The 13,413-nt window shown below is 42.2% G+C and overlaps 1 protein-coding gene across 5 annotated transcripts in view; it reads right to left on the reverse strand.

The window, feature by feature from the left end:
- UNC5D (unc-5 netrin receptor D) overlaps positions 1 to 13,413 on the reverse strand; it is a 132,963-nt gene that overhangs the window by 59,206 nt on the left and 60,344 nt on the right. The gene's annotated exons all lie outside the window — the stretch shown is intronic.

Consider the following 13,413-nt stretch of genomic DNA (forward strand, 5'->3'; position numbering starts at 1 on the left):
AGAAAACTGACAGAAAAGCATCAGCAAACTGCATCATCACTATTGACAACTTTAGAGCTGGGGCACTGAGGCACAGAGAGCTTAAAGGAGTCACCTAATGTCATACAGAAAGTCTGTGGAAGAAGTAGAAACTAAACCTTATTCTCTTGATTGACAGCCCAGTGCCTTCACTACTGAATCTTCCTTTCTTTCCCCTGAAATTAATTTCCTTTAGACAGTTGCTGCAGATCTAACAGGGATCAGAGTGTTAACCACAGCGAAGTATATTGATATGAACAGCATTACTGTAGCACTCCAATACTGGAATAAGCAAACTGTGATTTCATACGCACTTAGAGGAAATTTTCCATATGCTTTTACACTGTTCCCATTTACTGCAGCCCCTTTAAGGCAACATAAAAGTGGAAAAGTGGCTTCTGTAGGGCCAGAAACTGCAAGACTGTGAGCTTTACAGCTCAGATCACAAACAGTGGGATCCAAGGGCATTTGCTCAGCAATGTATAAGCCTAAGGTGGCTTATTTTCTGAGTTCCTGTGCTCAGACATGAACACACAAGCACTGGAATATAGGCTGCTCCTTTACTACAGCTCTTCTAATTGAGTGAAAAACTAGCTGCTGCTGTCAAACCCAGGAAATTCCCATTGATTTTTAGCAACACTGGGATTTATTTTCAGTAGTTTTGTGAGAAAATCCAGAGAACAGCAACAAAACTAAGTCAGAAGGGATCAATTTATGGAAGCAGATTATAAAGTACTGAATACAGACAGTGTAGCCAAACGGTAACAGAGGAGGACACAGTCTACATGCAGATGATGGGAACACAGTACCTGAGAAAGAGGAATATCTGAGGGCAATAGAGATGTGATTTAACCCAAACCAATGAAATTAAGTTAGATGAAAGTTAAGTTATGGCCATATGAAGTATGTCTCAAATCCTTCTCAGGTCTAGCAGATGATGGAATAACGAGAACATACTTTAAAAATAGGTATCTCTCAGCACAGTGTATCTTGTGTGCAAAGATACACTGTGTATGTGCTGGGAAATCACTATGATTTTCCAATGACTTCAGTGGTTTAAACTACATTCACTGTGTGCTTTATAAAATATTATCCTAATTTTCAGCGTTTCGCTACTGAACATTTATGCCAATTTCCATCCTGTCAATCTTCAGTAATACCGTGTCCCTGTAGGCTTGATTAAATCCAGGCTTTGTAGGAAATAACAAAAACGTCATTAGAAGATTTTGGAGATGCTTGGAAATCCCATGCTCCCATCGGTGCTTTGAGGTAGCAACACACCTGTGTTGAGGAAGAAGAGCTGCAGAACTTAGAAAGCCCCATTGTTATCCCACTAAATTCACTACTTAGGGCGAGACACGAAGGATGAAATCCCAGCCCCACTGAAACTGAGGGCACAATTCTCCTCCCAGGTGGCATCTGGATTTAATGATACGGCTTTACATTCTGGTTAAGGGTTCCTGATGAGCACCTGAGAACACTGATCCTGCACCTCCTCAGGGATTGCTGTGCTTGTGTCCAACAGCCACGCTGAGGGAAACATGAGCTGTTTGATGCTGTCACAAGCAGGGTGGGTTGGTGATGGGGAAGTGCTCACTCCTAAAGAAAACATGTCATAAAAACATAAGCCAAGGGGCATCTTAATCCATCTTTCTTTCATCTATCATCTTTTTTGTACCCTTTGTAACTAAGTAATGCCAGCTGTCTTCCATGTGTACATCCATTTTTACAGGAAGGCCAGAACACATAACTTGCTTACACATGGAACTGTTTCCATAATGAAATTTGAGTCGTTTTTCAGTCAGAAAAGCAACTTAGTGAGATTTGGCTATGTTGTTTTAATCGCATGACCCTGTCCCACATGCAACAACGTGGGGTTTTTGGAAGTCACTCAGATATTGATGGAAATAAGAGATTTTGTTGCCCACACAAAATCCTTTAATGCCTTTGTTATTTCCTCTAGTACGCTCGGATTTACTAAAGCCTACAGGGACACAGTTTTCAGCAAAGATTGACAATACAGGGACAGTGAGAACGGTCAGTAATAGAACATGCATGCTGATGAGCTTCGCTGCATCATTTTCCTTTAAACTCTACACATTGAAGAGGAATAGAATTCCTTTTCAATCAGCACTCCAGAAAGGCACTGCTTTTGAACAAACAAATACCTTTGGAACTAGCAGACATCAAACTAAAGCGTATTTGGGCTGGTTTTCTCTGTGTATTCTACCTGCAGTTTTCAGGCTTGTGAAACACAACCTGAAAATCACAGAAACTCAAATCCAGAATCACCTTCCATGATCAACTTTGCTTTATTGGAAAAACCTGGCTAGCAGCAGAATGAAGATTCCAAGCTGATAAAACTCAGTATTATAGCTAAATTATTTCTACTCAATTTCCAGAACGGATTGAACCTTGTAGCAAAATTCATGGTTTAAGTGTTAAGCACCTAACTCTTGAGGAAAAATGCTCTTTCTGATGGTGTTTTTACACCCGGGAGCAAGGAAGACTACCAACCCCCAGTGCTCTGAATGGTGTCAGAGCATTCGGCAAAGCAGAGAGAAACGTCATGTCTTTGCAAGCCAATAGTTAGAGTGTGGGGGGTGGTTTTTACATTTTTACTGGACATTCACATCTACCTGGGATGGGCAGGAGCATTTCTCCTGCTTTTAAGTTACACAGCTGAGGTAGCTGCTGTTTCCTCCTGATAACTCTCTTAAACCCTGACACCTCACAGGATGGCATCTTATGGAGAAGCTGCAATAGAAGCTGCACTCAATGGACCCTTCTAACTCCTCTTGCTGTGCCGATGAGTTTGCTACACCGACAGGGTCCAGGACCTACCAGTACTGGAGAAACTCTGGAGAGGAAACCCAGTAACTAAGTCAGGCACTAACAGGAAAGCTGCTCCTCTGAAGAAAGGAAGCACTAGTGGGGAATGAAGAACTGCTCAAAACCCCACACTACAACCATGCTTATTTCTTTACTCTACACCCTGGGCTCTCCCAAGTTGTTCAGCACACACTGGAAGTCACAAGTGCTGAATATTCAGTTCAGCAAGCCAACTTTTGCTATCAGTGTATTAGTTTCATCAGACCCTCTTGCTTCCTATGGATATAAAGTATAAACTTCTCACAGCTGTACCATAATCCTTCTCATCAAATATTTGGGCGACAGGTGGAAAATTGTTCTGCCAGCTGAGGAAGACAAAATCCATTCCTCCTGGCAATTTTCTGCAATGAAAACTCCCCAAAATGAATGTGCAATAAGTTGGGGAAATAAATCTAAAATATTATCACACAAAAGCAATGTGCTCAGAATCTTTAGCTGCAAACTAACTCCGCTTATCTGAATTTTAAAGAATCTCATTTCTTCTTCTGTGTGTATAGGACTAGATATTAAGCTGGATGCTCCTACTTGAAACTATTAGCTATAGGCCTGCTTTTCCCCCTTTTTGCTTTGCAATGCACTGTGGTCTCTTTCATTCCTTTCTTTTTTGCACAACAGAACTGGGCAGCACCCATCACCAATTCCATTCGACAGGAGGGTAAGCAGTTGGGCTGAAAATGGACTTTGTGCATAACAGCAAGAAATGAAACAGGAGCCAAATGCCACAGAGCTGTGTCCAGGACTTAATAAACCCATGCTAAGCGGCACACACTATTCCTGTTACTTATAAGGCTTTGGATGACTTTGTCTGCAGCTTATTAGCAGGAAAGGAGAGTGAAAGTCAATATATAATCATGGGAATAAGTTGTCTTAATAGGATTAAAAATCAAGACAACTGTGAAGTATAATGTACTTCAAGTGCCTGTGCTTCTACTCACTGTGACAGTCCCTTCCTACATAACTTACTAATGAACTGTTACAGGTTAAAGGCTTTTTCCACCACAATAAAAGACATGTAAGAGAAAGACACAAGAGACCCCCCACAGCCTCACAAGTGGTGAGTGGGACTGTCTGGGGAATGACAGTGACCTGCCACAGCTGTAAGCAACTGAGTGAGCCTCCTGTAATAATTCACCATTCCTTGGCCAAGAAGCCACGATGCTCACCATGTGCACGCTTCTCCATTCAAACACAAGTCAATGTGCTAGTCAGAACCACCTGTGGTTCTCACTGCCAAGAAGCACACATGGGTCCCTTCAGTGTAACTGAGCAGGAAAGCTGTACATTGCAAAAACATGCCGAGCTCCGGTACTTTTATGAACAAGCCCTTCTTGCCCCCCACTTTCCACCAAACAGCAGCACCATTATTATATTATCCAATGCCTCTTCACACAGTTTCATTTGAGAGAGACCCTATTATGCCAACAAAATCTCACTGTGACAGCATTTTTTAAGACATATATATTAATATATACATGTATAAGCTCTTGTGGGACCTCACCTGGAGCATTGTGTGCAGTTCTGGCGCCCTCAACATAAAAAGGACATGGAACTGTTGGAACAAGTCCAGAGGAGGCCACGAGGATGATCAGGGGCTGGAGCACCTCCCGTATGGAGCCAGGCTGAGAAAGTTGGGGCTGTTCAGCCTGGAGAAGAGAAGCTGCGTGGAGACCTCAGAGCAGCTTCCAGCGTCTGAAGGGGGCCTATAGGGATGCTGGGGAGGGACTCTTCATTAGGGACTGTAGTGACAGGACAAGGGGTAACGGGTTCAAACTGAAACAGGGGAAGTTTAGATTGGATCTAAGGAGGAAATTCTTTCCTGTTAGGGTGGTGAGGCACTGGAATGGGTTGCCCAGGCAGGTTGTGAATGCTCCATCCCTGGTGGTGTTCAAGGCCAGGCTGGACACAGCCTTGGGTGCCATGGTTTAGTGTGAGGTGTCCCTGCCCATGGCAGGGGGGTTGGAACTGGATGATCTTAAGGTCCTTTCCAACCCGAACCATTCTATGATTCTATAAGTACAATTCTTTTAGTGAGCAGGACTTCTTCCATGGAAAGGATTTTTACGCTAATGAGTGAGGCCATTTTCTCAATCCTCATTTATTCATCTTCCTTCCCTTTTAATACCTTATGAGCTTTAGCAGAGGGCTATGTACTTTTCTTAAAGCTCACAGTCCTCATTTAATCTCTCTGCACGTGACAGAAAACACAATTTAATTCTATATATTTTTTAAACATAATAAAGTTTAAAAGCATCACAGCTTCAGCCACGAATTCCAGCCTTAGTTCTTCTATCAAACAACATAAATAAGCAGTACTCCTGCAGCTTTACACAGGGCTACGCTTTCAGATGTTGAAGTGACTAAGACAAAACTGATACAGGTTCTGATCACATCTCCTGCTCAGCACAAAAATGAAAGCTGTCACCTTCCACCAGCTCCACCTACTCTTGACACTGGCCACAAACTCTCAGGTCACTTTATCCTTCAGGTCCCAGCGGGATTATGGAGCAGAGCAACCAAGGCCAGCCCAGGATGTGAGCAGCTCCTGCTGGCACAGCTCCAGTGGGTTCTTGTAACAAGTCAAAAATGGGAAAGGAAAAAAGCCCTTTCCAGCAGCACCCCCTCTAGGATTTACCATTCAGTGACACTGCTGTGGCCTCTCTTCAGTCACTGCACGAGAAACTTGCACTTCAATGTAACTCATACAGTGACTTGCCACAACAGACGTAGTTAATGGCTTGCAGGAGGGTAGGGCATTTATTTTTACCACTGAGGATTAATATGTTCATAAAACATTAGTAGTCTTTTCTATGCCAACAGAGATGAATGTGTTATCCTATTGTAATCTCTTTTGTATTCTAAATCTATTTCTATCTAAGCTATACATATTTATAAAAATGATATATTGCATTTATTAAATATTAAGTGGGTTACAAACTTGAAGAATCTTTCATACATTTATTTAACATCTAGGGGGTTTTTCTTTAAGCAGTATGCAAGCACTATAAATCTTTAAAGGAAAAAAGATTCTCCAGCATTCTAAACAGATGAATCGGTAACAAAATCTTCCAGGATCCGATGTGCAAAGAGTATGAAACTAGGAGAAAAAAATACTTCAAAAATACTGAGAGAAAATACATGGTAAAGCCACACTTTTACACGGAAGAGAAGATGCTCTGCCTGGATTTTGAGTGTATCTCCCACGGATGTGTATTAGCTGTAAATGAAAAGCTTTACATGGAAAGCTATACACATAATTCTTTAGTAGACTGGTCTTTGGCACACAAAGGCAAATATGAACTGTCTTGCTGAACCGAAATTTAAGGTTTGGGGTTTTTAACCACATGACACTCTTAGAACTTTTAAATTCAACTTTTAGTTCACATATAAAAAAGTACCTTTGAACTTCGAGTGCCTGGGCCCCAGAAAGGAAAGGAAGCAGAACCCAACCCCAGCAAGGCTAAAATGCTCATTTTGATCCTCAACAATGAAGGAAAACCAGTGGATTTTTTTCCATCTGTGAGAAAATCAGGGGAAAAAAATAAAACCCTCAACAATTATTTCACTGATGATACTGAGAGTGCAGCAATACGGTATGGAACCGCTTGGATTCGTTTCAAGGACTACAAATAACACACCAACAGAAAGTGAACCATGTTGGGATAAAGTTATTAACATAAAAGTCAAGGGGAAATGATCATCATGTAAACCACTTGTTTTTAAATATCACCGACTCTTTTTCCTTAGGACCCAGCAATCTGCAGAACGTATTTGAGCCCAGATCTAACCAGCTATTCACTAACAGCTTGAATCTGCTGCCCTCCTTCCATATTTCCACCCCCCGAAGACTGAAATCAGCTTTGTAATCATGAGGATGGAATTCTTCAGCTGCTTGAAGGGTCCTCCACCTCGACTGCCAAGACTGATCATCATGTGGATCAGCCACACTCTGCTACACCAAAGAGAGGAACTTCCATGGGAAAAACTAACCTGAAAGTTGAATTTCTCCCAAATAACAAGTGCAAACCAGGATTTTTCCCAAGTTCAATTACTAACTTAATGGATCTACTTAACAAACCCCGGCCAAAACACGGTACCTGCTGATGCGAGTGCTTCCAGCTCAGCAGCAAAGTAATAATAAATATAATGAATTCATAGCAGTTCACAGTTGCACTGTGCCACGATGCTTATTCTTAGCTACAGCATCATTTTATTTACTGAAGGAGCCACAGAGCTCTTTCCTCCAACTTAATTCACAAATCAATTGTCATTATTAAGGCTTAAGGCTTTGATGTGCCCAACTCCTGATTCAGCTGCTGGAGGAGGTGCTTACTGCAGGACTATTCACAGCCTGCTTCAAACTGGACTGCAGACAAGCTTTTGGTTTGCTTGCAAGCGAGTAACAAGGCTGCTGTACAACTGCTGCTTATGGATTAAAAGAGAGGGGGCAAAAATAACCCACACACGCCAAAGCGCTCTCCCCTTGCAACTCCTGCAGCATCAAAGCTGTTCTGCAGGCAAATGTCAGTTTAATTGCTTTTGTAAATGCTGGAGGGACAAAACCCCCACCTTCCTCCACCACCAGATGCCAATGCATCCAACTCTTGACGCCAGACGTGGCATAACGAAGCACATCAATGTCTTCCTTCGCTGCCAGCGCAGGAAAGACAGGCAGTTGCTTACGATCACAGCCAAAACTCTTCCCAGCCTGTCCATTGCAACTCCTCACATCCCTGTGCCCCAATGCTTTCAAGCACTGAGGGCACAGGACTGCACTGGAGCCAAGCAAAGCGAGGAGCATATGCCACCTTTGACACCAAAAGCCACCAAAAACCAGGGATTTACTTGTCCACAGGCTGATGTTTCCATGGATAAAGTAGGGTTTGTCTTCAGCTATAAGATATATCAAGGCAGTTTCTAAACACGCAAATATTAACAGCAACTCTTATTATTTCTAAATTCATAAAACTAATGGTCTTTCACAAAAATGGACAGAGATCCTACTTAAGAATTAGATCCTACTCTAGAATTAGATGTTTTCATAATAGAAGTGTAATATACTGTAATTTAACTCCTATTCCTTTGAGAAAGAGCACAGAAACCTCAGGGTTTGTGCCAAATCAAAGCAAAAAAACCAATTTCTTCCTCTCTACTTAATATTTAGATGAAATGTGTACTAACACAATGAGAAAAGCCTTAAAAAAAGGTGACCTGATTCAATGTTGGTTGCTATGAAGCCAGCTCAGACCTCGTAAGTCAAAAGGCTCGTTCTAGTACTTGTCTGCCTTAAGATTACTTAAGCTGCACCACTGTGGAGGCAATGCCTGGTTTGGCACTCACCAAGACCTTGGTTTGATCCCAAGTAACACAAGGCAACCATCCAAACCCATATGGATTCTGATATACAGGAGTTGTGATAACAAGGGATAAGCCAACAAGGATCCCAACTGGAATGTAGGGCTGTAAGATCATCACCCTTGGGCTGCTCAGAACCAGCTCTTATGCCTCCATGCACTGCATCTGGTATCAGCTCACATGCTCTTCCCATTTGAAAAGTTGTCATTCTGAGGTTATTTTCTTGCATAGTCACCTTGCTGTGAGTCAAACTCAATCATCAGTCACTGTCACAGGGAAATCATAGCATGGAAAAAAGCAAGTACGGGGTTTAAATCTTTAATATTTGAATAGATAATAGCACAATTCCAGATACAAAAGGAACTTCCCCTCCCACCCATTCTCTATTTTAGCCATAGCCAGTTATCAAAGACATGAGTAATGTGGAACAAGCCATGAATCACGGGGCTTCTTTGGGTTTATTTAAAGGTATAGAGTAAATGAAACAGGACCTGACCTGACACAAAACAGATACAGTGACTCTTCTGCCAAGTGGAGTATGTAACAAGGAACAGAAATGAGAGGTCCTATTTCTTTCCCAGCGTGTATAAACAGCTCTCTCCAGCTCCTTCTGAGCTAACAGTCTCTTGCAGACCTCTGCGTCTGAAGTTATACTGATAATGATACTTAAGATGCAGTTACTCCATCTTTTGTTAACATTCTTGTGGTACTCACTCAACGAGCCAATCCGTTACCCTTAAGAACTCTTCCAAACAAAGTAAAAAAGCATTTCTCTTCAGAAGGCATTAAAAATTCCTTAAAACATATTAATAAGCAGAGTCTTCAGTGCACGAAGTGTTTACTAGCAACATTCACCCTTCATTTTCCTACTCATATTGCCATTAAGGAACAAGTATGGTCCTAGTACTGACAAACACAACTTCTAAAAGAACTGGATTAAAAAGAGGGTAAGAATTAACACTTCTGCTGCTAAAAATGTCATGTTCCCCTCATAAAGCGATGTTCACTCTTGCTAGGCTCAAAGAACACAGCAGTGAGAGAAGATCTGGGTTCAGTTCAGCTGAATCACTGGGACAATGATTATGGAAACACTATGAAAGAAACCTAAGCTAAGAGGTTTTTGTCTCCCAGCTGAAGTAAGCAAGCTCTGAACAGATCTGCCCTTTAATGCTTCTAAGAGCACTGCAGTAATGCCTCTATGAGAACACAGTTTAGGTACACCCAGTAGGCAGGAGTTAAGCCATCAGTGTAATTCTCATCAACTGAGTCTTAAATCCCTAATGATCCAATTAAAACTGGACTCAAAAATGCTGCAGTTATTTTTGCTTCTTCAGCTCATACTTCATAAGAAAACAGGCAACATTAAGTATTAATAGACATCATTTAACTATAATATACAGTGCCTGGCTTAGACATGAGTTTAATGAGAATATGCATACTTTACACAAATTAAACAGAGAGATGTATTAAATGTAAAGATGGATCTTGTTATGCTCAAATTCTATTTTATTGTGACTGAGGAAAACAACTTTATCTGCAGCTAAATAACACAGGTTTGGAGACAAAGTTTGTAATGCTTTTTCTTACAAACCCCCCTTGGTATTTCAAATACTCTCCAGCTCATGAAGTATCTCCCATAATGGGATAGATCCAATTAGTGGATGTTTTCTACATATGTAGAGAGATTTAAGCCATCAAGGGTGTTTGGATCTTTCTGTAATTCCACTCAAACCCACAAGTGGCATTTCATTTCCAAGTATTTTAACGTGTGTGTTTGCAGCAACTAAACACCATGTAACAAAGCAGGGGGGAAATCAGTGCCGTGGGCCCTACAGCAATCTTTGTGCTTCCACGTTGAAGGGTAAGTCTGTACTGGCTATTCATTTCCTATCTAGTTGCTTTTCAGGGTATCACTGCTTTATGAACTAAACACAGACCAGGAACAAACACACACTTGCATATTCCTGTGCTCCCTCTCCAACTCAAGGATTGAATTCCCCAAGTTAGCAAAACAGGGGAGGAAAGATCAGACAAGACAAGGTAAAAGAAACAACAGCAGAGCTGCTGGAAGGAACAGTGGACACAGTTATCATTAATGGTTCAAATTAGCACAAGTTATCTCCATCCCACTGGACTCATGCTGCAAGTGAAAAACCACACTACATTCTCAAGCCTAGATTGCCTTTGCCCTACCCACATCTGCTGAACTGCATTTCAACAGCATCTAGCAGTTTCTTCTTACTCACCAAAGGAAATGGAACCCAATTAACCTGTGGTCTTTGCTTTTGTTACTTCCTATTGACCATGCCAACTGAATCTGGAGCTGAGAGCCTGGATCCATTATACACCTTTCCTTGGCTCCTAAGGTTCATAGAACCTTTTCTCTCCAGCCTTCAGATTCACATGCTTCCTAACAAGCAGTAACCAGTTAATAGGTCAAACTGTGGAGGCATTAGATGCCAGGAATAGCTGTGTTTACTCACCTTAATATCCCTATTTTCACAGCATAAACTTAAATCAATCTGGGTTTTACTATTATTCTGCTGAAAAGATCCTGTAGCTTTATTAGTTGGGTTGATTAAGCCAATATATCCACAGTGTCATAGCCCAGAGTAAGCAGATGTGCTCTGCAGATTCATGATGCACTGCAAAGGGTATTTTCCACTTTAATACCTTAATGAATTTCAAAGTATGACTGTGGCAGTTTTCCTACCCAATACACCTTCAAATCTGCAATAGATACCAGTACAAGATCCAGCCTCCTTCCGTTGAACATGCACAATCTATAGACATATATAATTATATAAGGAAAAGCTTATGAAAAATCACATTCATGTAGGATTCCAGAATCTTCACTCTTATATATATATATATAAAAACAGTGGGTATTAAAAAAATCAAACACAAAACCAAACAACATAAAAGCCTCAACAATCTCCCTCCCCCCCCCCAAAAGACATCACAGACAGAATAGATGAGAATGATGCATTTATGAGAACACAGTGTTCGCATCGCCCCTCTTTGTAGAATGAGGTGCTATCCTAACCTCCACGCAGTTAAAATTCAAATAGTAAAACATTCCAGCAGGCTGGAACATTACACACACAGACCTGTGAGGCATTTCAATCTATCTGTACCTATAGTTCTCCTCAGCTGCTTCCTGCACTAGAACATGGCAAGATTTCTGTAGTGCCCTCCAGTTAATTGTTTGAACACAAATATTTTGCGGTTCTTCCATCCTTCTTACAATCAGCTTTTCCTGAAGCCTGGAAGAACGGAAGCAAAGATATTCTACCTGGAATGAGAGAGTAAAATCTGTTCACTTTTCCCAAGTGTGCAATCTTAACCCTTCCTTTAAACAGAAAACCCTAAGAAGTCACTCAACAGCCATCGACACCACGCAGCACAGGCTGGAAGCACCCAGCCCGATAAAGCCGAGTCACTGGAGGGCTGGTAACAGCCCCAGTGCAAACCCTCTCCCTCCTCAGCTCACACAGACCATGCCGCAGTGTGTGCGGGCACCCAGCTGACAAGTCTGAAAGGAGCTGATCCCGCTCCTCAACGGGACACACCGACAGCGAATGGTTCCTCCCGGGTGCCTGAACAGACCCTGGGGCCATCTCACCTTTGTGACTTTGACTAAAGCCAAACCAAAGCCTGAGCAGCTCTGGCAGACACTAAGCCATCCCAGCTCACCGCTCCGGCAGCCAGGTAGCTCAGCATCTCGTACCAATATCAAACTGCTGTCAGAACCTGGCACAGAATCATTTCTCATTCAGTTATTTACCAATTTCTGAAGTCATTCCCTCTCCCCTATATTTCTCTTTACAATGAACCCCAATCCAGGGGCAGTAACAACCCAGTGCGATCCTGAGGGAGCTATCGCTAACCTCACCTCGGTTACCTGTTAACTTCTGCTACCTGGCAGCCACTGTCCTAAGCATGGACTTAAACTGCCTGTTTATTCACCTGCCAGCGGGGGGAAGAAACAAAAGAACCCCCAAACAAAGCAAGACTGAAAACCAACAACAAAACTCCATTTGAAAATAGTCTCTCTGGAGAACCTCCTACACCAACCGCCTCTACAGCTGACAGCTCTGTGCAGCACAAAGATTAATAATTTCCAAAACCTGACATTTCCAATCTGAATTGCATGCTACTTGGTAAAAAAGCTTTCCTATATCCTGCCCCATGCTGCTTTGCCTAGAGAAGGGCATTTTAGCCTTTCACTGCTTTTGTCGTGTTAAAGACCTAAAAGGATTTACAGCTGTTGGCTCTGTGGCATGTTACTCATGCTGCAGAGATGCACTTTTGGGTGAGGCTGGGGTCTGATTTAAACAGATGATCCTGTTATGTGTAAAAGACTCCAGGGAAAGAAGCCCCAGAGCCATGACTTTCCTGCAGTCCTGCTCAGGACTCTGTTTCTTGCAGAGGACAATGCATTCCCATCAGATCCCAATTCACGGCTCAGTTGTTCTAAGCCATACTTCTTGTCCAACAAGGCAAGCCATGACATTCTTCTTCGTAACTTATCCTAAAATTGCCAGTAATTTTTATGTTGAAAAAGCCAGATGAGCAAATGAAGAAAGCCCCCATTGTACTGGGGTGGTCCTACCATTAAAAGCTGCTTCAGCTTTGAAGTGGAGGCTGCTTCATAGTTTCAGAGGTGGTGGTGCTACATGTAATGCAACATACAAACTGAAGTACTAGACTACATCCAAACCAGGTCACAAACACTGGCTCTAGTGCTGAATGCTGTGTATTTTTTTAACACCCATGACAGACATGTAAAACCCATAGCTGGAAAACACACCTCATAACCAACTTGGGTTTTCCTAACGGGAGGGGAAGAGGAGCCAATGGCCACCTTTGTGCACTCCCAACTCAAGAGCTGCCCTCAAAATAAGCAGCAGCAATAACAGTCCAGAACACTTCCTCCCCCCCAACCATATCAAATATTATGGAGCAGGACATTAAAATCCATCCCCTTCAACCTCCGCAAACATGATATTTAAGTTCAATTTCTCAATGTTAAGGGACATAGTGCTTTATTAGCTATAATAAATGTCAACTTCCAGTTGGCAATTTGATGGGTAAGATCCCCATTATGCTGACAGCCCTTCCCACTGAAGCCCAGTACAGCCAGGGCTC

This window comes from Pezoporus flaviventris, unplaced genomic scaffold (genome assembly GCF_033815535.1).
Source record: "Pezoporus flaviventris isolate CSIRO_AGI_PZ_B2104156 unplaced genomic scaffold, CSIRO_AGI_Pfla_v1 ptg000071l, whole genome shotgun sequence".
Classification (NCBI taxonomy): Eukaryota; Metazoa; Chordata; class Aves; order Psittaciformes; family Psittacidae; genus Pezoporus; species Pezoporus flaviventris.